We start from the raw sequence: 8,913 nt of genomic DNA, 5'->3' as shown, positions 1-8,913 counted from the left end.
TCAAGATTTATTTATTTTGCTTTATAAAATTTGAAAATACAAATTACATTTCCAGTGCTATTATATTCAAATGCATTCAAGATGAAATCATGCATGCATCTCATATCAGGTTAATAGACATGCATTCAAGTGTAATCCGAGACTCACCAAAGAACAATGTTACATGTAAAATTAGAAATAAAATAACTTTTTTCATATTGTATTCATTTAGAAATAATTTTCTGTGGGCTTGGCCTCAACTGGCAACTTACCCCTAGGAGCACAAATCCGGTTTGTAAAACAGTGCTCACCACGCCTGGCATGCAAGCTCACACAAAACACCCCTACCTCCATTTGCCCAGTTCTCCAGCCATGCGATATATTCACATACACATAAAGAGCTCATCCAGAAGACAGAAAAACAATCCTGCCGCCATCAACAAATTATAACCAGGAAAGTGTTTATCAAGAGCTCTGGTTGTGAACACTGTTTCTAAGACAGCTGAGTGCTCATGGGTACATCATTTCACTTCTCTGTCTCTATGAAGAGAATCACACTGGCTCTAGCTTCTGAACAGGACTTTCGTGGGATGGGTATAAATGATACAAAATAAAAAGATGTGTATCAGAACACTCTAAAGGGTTGACAGTGTTGTCAACATTCATGTGATGATTTGTTTCTGGTTTTTAATCCTTTTTGCTTGTATTTCACCACCAAGTACACCTTTTGTGCCAATATATTGACACTGAACAGAAGATTCATCCACGATAAATCCATATTGTCACTGCTACCAAGGTCCCTTAGGATGTAATGTTGGTGGGTAAACACTCTACAAAATTATAATACCTTAGAAGGGGGGAAAGGCCGTGTGAGCACTGGCAAAATGAAGCAGAAAACAGAAGGCAAAGATTCCTTTCCAGCTGAGCAAGCTTGAAATGGGTTTTTTCCCCTTCAGGATTAATGAAAGGTGTGCTCCGCTCCTCAAATCCCATCACTCACCCCTCTGGAATTGTGATTATCCATGCACACTCAGGACAAGGTTAGATAGGTCAGCGTATAGAATCCAAGAGGGTTTTGTCCCTGATACTGTCACCGTCAGCTCCATGTGCTCATCAGCCAGGCTACCTGGTCACAAAGCTTCTCAACTGACTAGCTACTGCTGGCAGCATGGGGACAATTATTTCATTCCAGTGCTCAGGCTCCCCTGGGCTGGCTTGGCCCACAAACAGGAGTGTTTTCTTCTAATAGATTCCAATTCCAATTCATGGGTAGGAATATGGTAAAAAACCTTCTCCTTATTAGAGAAAATAAAACTCTAATAAGTTAATAAATAAAATACATGCTAAGGATTTCCTTTGTATTTCATCACTTAGGAGTGGAACAAGTTTTCTTAAAATCCAAATTCTACAAGTACATGCTGGCCATACATTTTCTCTACTAGAAAATGAGCTCCTTTCTGGTCATATTTCTTAAGCAGGGTAATGGCTCTTTTTACACAGCTGGGTTAATATCTCCCACCTTGTCCTCAGCCCGCCTCTGACAGAGTCCCTGAATTTTCATTCCTTTGTGCCCAACAGCAATGATGGCTTGCAGTGACAGGAACAAGGCACGGCACATTTGGATTACAACTTGCCTTAATTAACGGTCAACTGTAATAGCTGCTAGCCAAGCCACATTTGTTTAAATGTTTTCTTCTCTTTGTTTTCAAAATAGTTAATTGCAAGTAGAACTAACAATGAATCTGAATGTCACTTTTTTGGAATATTTCATGATTAACTGGGGGTTTGGGAAAAGGCCACTGTCCTGGAGCGCTGAGGAAAAGAACTCTAACCTTCCTTACATCAAATACAAGCCCATTCCAGGGGTCTGCTAATGTCCAGGATAAATGACTTACCACATGAAAAACAGTTTAAAACTGTAATGTGAATTATGACATAACTCATCTGTTAAATATTTCATGTGAAGATTTTAATGATTTGCATGATGGAATGTTGGACAAAAAACACAACTGAAATCCTGGGACTAATTTGGACGAAACTGAGAACAGAGTATCCTCATGGAGACGAGGGGGAAGAAGAGGCAGCTGCATTTATGCCCCCCTGGGTGTCAGACTGGCAAGTCCAAAGGCTTTCTTAAAAGATTATAGGGACGGGAGAATGATCAGCAACAACCTTTTGAAAAATATTTAGATCAAAGCCACTATTTGTTTATTATAATCTTGGTAAAGCCTGAACATTAATCTCCAAGGTATGGTATTATTTCAGAAATTAGGGGAAAAAAAAACATTCTCACAGGAGCAGGCACACCTCATATTTTAGCCTATGCCGAGTGAAGAAATACAATGATAAAAGGGGAGGAGGCATTTTAAATATAAACCCCTCACCGATTGCATATTTCACTTCTGAAGTATACCCTGTGGTATTGGGGTGGAGGGGGGTAACCTTTCTTATACATGCTTTTAAGTAACAAAGAGCTACATGATATATGTCTGTGGTGAGAGAGAGGGAGGGAAACAGGACTCATTATCGCTTGATTGACAACGCGATAGCAGCAGATTTTCTTTGAAGACTCATAGCTGCAGAGGTCTGTTTTAATCTGGAACCATCCCCACTCACTGTCTGTGACTGGCTTCTGGGAATGTGTGTGTAGGAAGGCCTGATCCCTTCGCCTACACATTTCTTTTGTAGTCACTTTGTTTTTGTCCTGTCAGAGCTTCTTGGGAGCAGTCACCTTTGGTAAAGTATAATAAATGACAATTATGAATGTTTCCTCCATTTAGATTCTAATTACTTGACAGAATCAATGTTGAAAAGAATTAGCAGGGCTGTGGAATGGAATAATAATTTTCTTTTCACCCCTGAGGTAATCTGGAAGCATTTTTCCAGACTTCATCTGAAGAAACCTATATTCCCTCAGCTTTCTGAAGCCACTGAAGCTGGCATCGAATAGTTTTTGTCAGATCATTTTATGCTCACAAAACTCTTCAAATAATATTATTTCAATAAGGTTTTCAAGCCAGTACATTTTTAGAGTCAATTCCCATCCTTTCAAGCTTTCAGAATAAAACATTTAATAAGCCTCAGGCTTCATTGTATTTTAATCAGGGTTACGCAAATCAATGTCCATTAAGAAAATTATAAGTTTCCAAATTATAGCTCCCCAGTTAATAATTTCTTATTAGGTCACCACCTAATAACAGTTACCAAAGAGATTATAACAAAATCAGGGGTCACATTTCCAAACATTTCAAAACCCATAATAGAATGGTCACATATATTTGCCAAACACCTCTGAGCTGGATGTTGATGACTGTATTCAATGCAAAGCAGCACTAAAACATCCACACGAGAATGTAAACTGGTGCAACCACTACGGAGAACAGTATGGAGATTCTTTAAAAAACTAAAAATAGAGCTACCATATGATCCAGCAATTCCACTCCTGGGTATATACTTAGAAAAAAAGAAAACACTAATTCGAAAAGATACACACACCCCAATGTTCATAACTGCACTATTTAGAATAGTCAAGACATAGAAACAACCAAGTGTCCATCTACAGATGATTTGGTTTAAGAAGATGTGGCGCGCGCACACACACACACACACACACACACACATACACACACTGGACTATTACTCAGCCATAAAAAAGAATGAAATATTGCCATCTGCAGCAATAGAGATGGACCTAGAGTATATCAAACTAAGTGAAGTCAACCAGTGAAAGGCAAATATTATATGATATCACTTATATGTGGAATCTAAAAAATAATACAAATGAATCTACATACAAAACAGAAACAGGGCTTCACTGGTGGCGCAGTGGTTGAGAGTCCGCCTGCCGATGCAGGGGACACGGGTTCGTGCCCTGGTCCGGGAAGATCTCACATGCCGCGGAGCGACTAGGCCCGTGAGCCATGGCCGCTGAGCCTGCGCGTCCGGAGCCTGTGCTCCGCAACAGGAGAGGCCACAACAGTGAGAGGCCCGCGTACCGCAAAAAAAACAAAAAAAAGAGACTCACAGACCTAGGAAATAAACTTATGGTTACCAAAGGGGAAAGGGAGGAAGGGAAGGGATAAAATAGGAGTACGGGATTAACAGATACAAACAACTACTATACATAAAATAGATAAGCAACAAGGATTTACTGTTTAGCACAGGGAAGTATATTCAATATCTTGTAATAACCTACAATGGAAAATAATCTGAAAAAAAAAAATAACTGAATCACTTTGCTATTCACCTGAAACTCACACAATATTGTAAATCAAATATACGTCAATTAAAAAAAAATTCACATGGACAGTTCACGGAGCTGGAGGAGGGTGTCCAGTTACTCTGATTCTCCAGCTTATGTTCCAGGGCACAGAGAAGGAAAGGGACTTGTCCAAGCACACCCAGCTCATCCTAGGGATTCTGAGTCCATTCAGACCCCCCAAAACTCAGATCCCTCCAGGACTGGGTGGGAACTGTGGTGGATGAGAGACCACCCTGTGCTGGAGTCAAGTGAGCATCTCAGCTCAGCTGATGCCTTGTGGGAATACCTTCTGGATCCTGCAAGTTATTCTGATGCTGCAGGAGAAGCTGAAAATCTAGAATTAATATACAGACAATTCATTGAAAAATTCACAGCACTCTGATAGGGTTGCCAGATAAAAATTTCTGATTTACTAAATCTGGCAATCCTACACTGAGAGTCACATGGCACATCCCAGGCAATAAGCTGGGGTGACCTCTGTTGCATGTTTAGCCCTGAGAGCACTGAGATAGCTTGTGTTCTGCAGTGAAATATCAGGACTGGAAACCAAGGTCGCCTCCATCAGTATGACTTTCGTGATTTTACTACAGAAAATTCTTGCCCAGAAAGATAAGGCTATAAACCAGTAAAAATACTTTATGATTTACTTGAGAAACTTCCCTTAAATCAACTTATCTGAACAACAGACTGATCAAGAACAAGAGAGGGCTCAACTAGAGAAACTGCTCACTTATCAAACAACTCTGGATTTATCAAGACTCAAGAGGTACACCATTCTTAAAGGAACCCAATCCCGACCAGATCCCCACACTGAAGACCCACCCAGACCCCAGAACCCTATCAACACCTGCCTGACTACCCTTTCTTGGACACTCGTAAGACCCTGTCAGGGCGGTGTTCTCCCTCACTGAGATAGGGAATAAACCTGATTTTGCTTGGTCTACGGACTCTTCTGATGGTCTTTTTGTCAATAGTCAAACCGGCTTTATTTTTATCAAAGCATTAATCTGTATTTGGCATTAAATTATATTATGTATTATTTACTGTCTTTTATTCCTACCTAGCTAGCGTTAAGCTCCTGGAGGGCAGAGGCTGTTTGTTTACACCTATATTCTCTGTACCTAGAGAAGTGCCCAGCCCAGGTAGGCACTTATGATACAGGTCAAAGGAATGACCAGGCGGTTTGATGCTGTGCTGATGGCGATGTCAACTATTCTTAGACTGTTTTCTCTCTCAGGAGACCTACCTTTGCCATCCAGGTATCTTGGGCTCTGTCCTGAGGGAAATGAAGAGCCATGAAAAGGTTCTCAGCAAGGGATGGATGTGAGATGTGAACAGACCCACGCTTTGGAAATATCTGCAGGTGGAGGTAGTGGGCTGTATAGTTTGTGTGAGGGGCTGGTTAGGATTTGGTAGCACTCATCGAATCAGGTGAGAGATGATGGACTCCCACCCAGCAGAGGGCACTTGGGATTGGACGGTGAGGTGCAATCTTGTTTCTAATCCCTCCTGGCTGAGTGAAGCCTGGAACCCTGAGTTCTTCCACTGGCACATCAATCTCATCTGTGTCTTGCCAGACACTGTCCATCTTTTCCACCTCAAGGGCCCATCATTTTAGCTTGGTAAATTTCAGCATGTTTTGATTTTGCTTGTAAATGAATTATTTCATGAAACATGTTTGTCTGCTCACCAGGCATGTCTTGGAATTACTGTTCTCTTAAGATAGTATTAGGGAAGCAGTCAATAAAGAGGGAGAACCAATAGGATGAGTAGGAATTCATGAGGACCTAGTGACCTGGTGAAGAGGGACGGTGGAGACAGCATTTTAGGCCACATGCAAAACCCCAAGCTGGGAATAAGCTTGAAGTGTCTGAGAAAACTCCAAGACCACCTGCATGGCCAGTGCAAGTGAAGAAGGTACACTTCCCTAGTCTCTATCAGACAACAAGCAGGGCCTAACAGGGAGGTTCAAACAAAATCTAGTGAGCATTCTGGGGACAGCTCCTCAGAAGCAGAATTACCCTCTTTTTTTTTTTTGCGGTACACGGGCCTCTCACCGTTGTGGCCTCTCCCGTTGCGGAGCACAGGCTCCGGACGCGCAGGCCCAGCGGCCATGGCTCACGGGCCCAGCCACTCCGCGGCATGTGGGATCTTCCCGGACGGGGGCACGGACCCGTGTCCCCTGCATCGCAGGCGTACTCTCAACCACTGCGCCACCAGGGAAGCCCCAGAATTGCCCTCTTGATGGTGGGTCAACAAGGCCATTATCTCAGTCTCTATCCAGTGCCTCCATTTCATTTGACATGGAAAGGACGAGAACAACAGAAACAGCCCTGGGAAGACCATGTGCTTTTGAGTGTGCTCATGCGGGAAGGCAGCCTGCAAAGACAAGACCAGCACACCATTGGGCCTGGTTCCCTCTCACCATCTAGACCCCCATTCTGAAGCCAAATGCCTGGGTGGTAACGTGTTCGGCCATGGCAAACCTGGACTAGGTCCTCCCACAACAGCTGCACACAATGTGTTTCTGAGCGGGGAGGCAGAGGGAATGGGAAGTACAAGAGGGGTGAACAGCATTTTGGAGTAATCAAGCCTTTTTTTCCCCCTCCAACCTCTTGGAATCTCAAGAGCTTGGAGTATTTGGGAATTAGCCATGGGGTGAAGGATGCCAGTTTTGTCCCATAATTTAACCAGGCAGATGTTGAGGATGGAAAAACCATTTTCTGTCATTAAACAATTGCTCCCAAACACATACTTGGCAATACTTGAGTCTCTCATTTGGGTTCCTGAACTGGCTTTCAGAACAGACTGCACTGGTCATGTTCCTGTGCGGGGCCAGGGTGGGCTGTGGAGACAGGGTGGGTGCTTCCTTCTCTGATTTCGCAGGAAGTCCAAAGCCCTCTCAGCAGGGTAGAGACCACTGTAGACAGGCCTCAGTGGTAAGTAAGGCTGCCTGACCTCAATGCCCCTCAACTCAGGCAATTATTCTTTCTCCAAAGGTTCCTTGGCACCCAGTAGCCTTCAGTAAAGGCTGACCGACTGAACGAATGAATGAACAAGCGAAGGCACTATATTCCAGGCACTAGGCCGTTAATCAGTTGCCTCTTGTGCTTTCTTTGAGGGAAAACACTTTGAAAGACAGTTGTTACCAACGTTCTTCCCAGAGCTTCCTGGCACACCCTGGCTCTTCTCCATTCCCTCATCTAAAGCATTCCATGCTTAGGGCCATGGCGAAGGGAGGCACAGAGGAACTCCAGTCTCCAAAGCTGAGGCCCAGAGGAATCTCAGGGCTGGAAGGACATTATGGCAACTGCCATAATGGAGGAACTGGGCCAGTTCCTCCCCTCTCCACCCTGCCTCCAGCCCCTAAACTGACTGCATGGGAAAGAAGATCTGACTGGAAAGGGAAGCCAGAGATGTGGCGGCCCGGAGGAAAGACCTGCACCAGGACGTCCTCGTAGGTGTCAGCCTTCCCTGCTCCTATCCTGGGACACTGGAACTTGGCTTCCGCTAGCCCTGTTACTGCTGCCAAAGGCTGCAGACAGTCGGCGCAGCCCGAGGCTCCCTGCTGGCTTGTCAATAAGGCCCAGGGGGCTGCTGACTGACTCTAGGGCCACCTTGGGCTGGAATGAGGATGCCGTGCATGGCACTGACGTGTAGCTGAGTCTGCACACAGTTTTTCCAAGACTGATATACTGTGCATCACTCACCAATCTAAGGTGCTGCCAACCCTCTATCACAGGCCCCAGATTCATTTCATTTCCTGGCCTGGACTCCTTGTAGATTCCATGTCACCTGCAAGGACCTTGGGTTTCAAACCACTGTGGAACGTTTCCTCTTTTTTGCTAAAAGTTAAACAAGCTGGACCTGATGTAATCACAACTACCCAGAACATCTGCAGCTCTGCTGAGAGTTTGTAAAATCTGAAGATTCGATAAAATCCTCACAGCTAGATACTGTCACTGTCACCTCTGTTTTAATTCTGAGGATACGAAGGTTTCTGAGTGGTCAACCTAGAGGTCAACCACATGGTTTAGAAGCTGAGAGGGACTCTGGAGGAACTAGGATTTGAACCCAGATCTTCATGACTTCAGAGACGTTGAAAAACAAATATCTAAATGAATGAGCTAAAGGGAGTCACCTAAAATTACTCAAAAAGAATATGTATTTAATGAGCCTATCCCTGTAGAAAAGACTAACACTTTGCTTACTATGAGGCTGGTAAATCTACACATTTTCTCATACATTTTGCTTTATGTTTTAATTTTTCTTTCCAATTCCTGTGAACTGATCAGTTTCCTGCAGGCCAAAAAGAGTTCCTCAGAGGCTCCTGGCATCTTTCAATGCCTCCAGGCCTTCATGCTTGCTGCCCCTCTCTGAAGAAGGAAGACAGGAGAGAAGCCTCCTTGGAAACAAGGCAGTGGCCCAAAGGAAACCCGTACCCACCTCAGAGCAGAGACAACAGCCTTTGTCTCTAAGGAAGCAGAAAACAGACAGAAGAAATGGCCCAGGACATGAAGGGCTGCAGGAGCTGGTCCCAATAATAGAGGACACACAGGGCACACACTGCGGGCCAGGCACCCAACTAACATTATCCCACTTAACTTTTCAGCAATCTCAGAGAGAAGATGTTTTTTCCATTTTAAAGATAAGCTGCAGGCGGTCAAGTGACT

This window comes from Delphinapterus leucas, chromosome 10, assembly GCF_059928025.1.
Source record: "Delphinapterus leucas isolate spDelLeu-1000000601 "Yukka" chromosome 10, BTC_Dleu_Yukka2, whole genome shotgun sequence".
Classification (NCBI taxonomy): domain Eukaryota; kingdom Metazoa; phylum Chordata; class Mammalia; order Artiodactyla; family Monodontidae; genus Delphinapterus; species Delphinapterus leucas.
The sequence above is the reverse complement of the archived record's forward strand: the minus strand, read 5'-3'. Positions refer to the sequence as shown.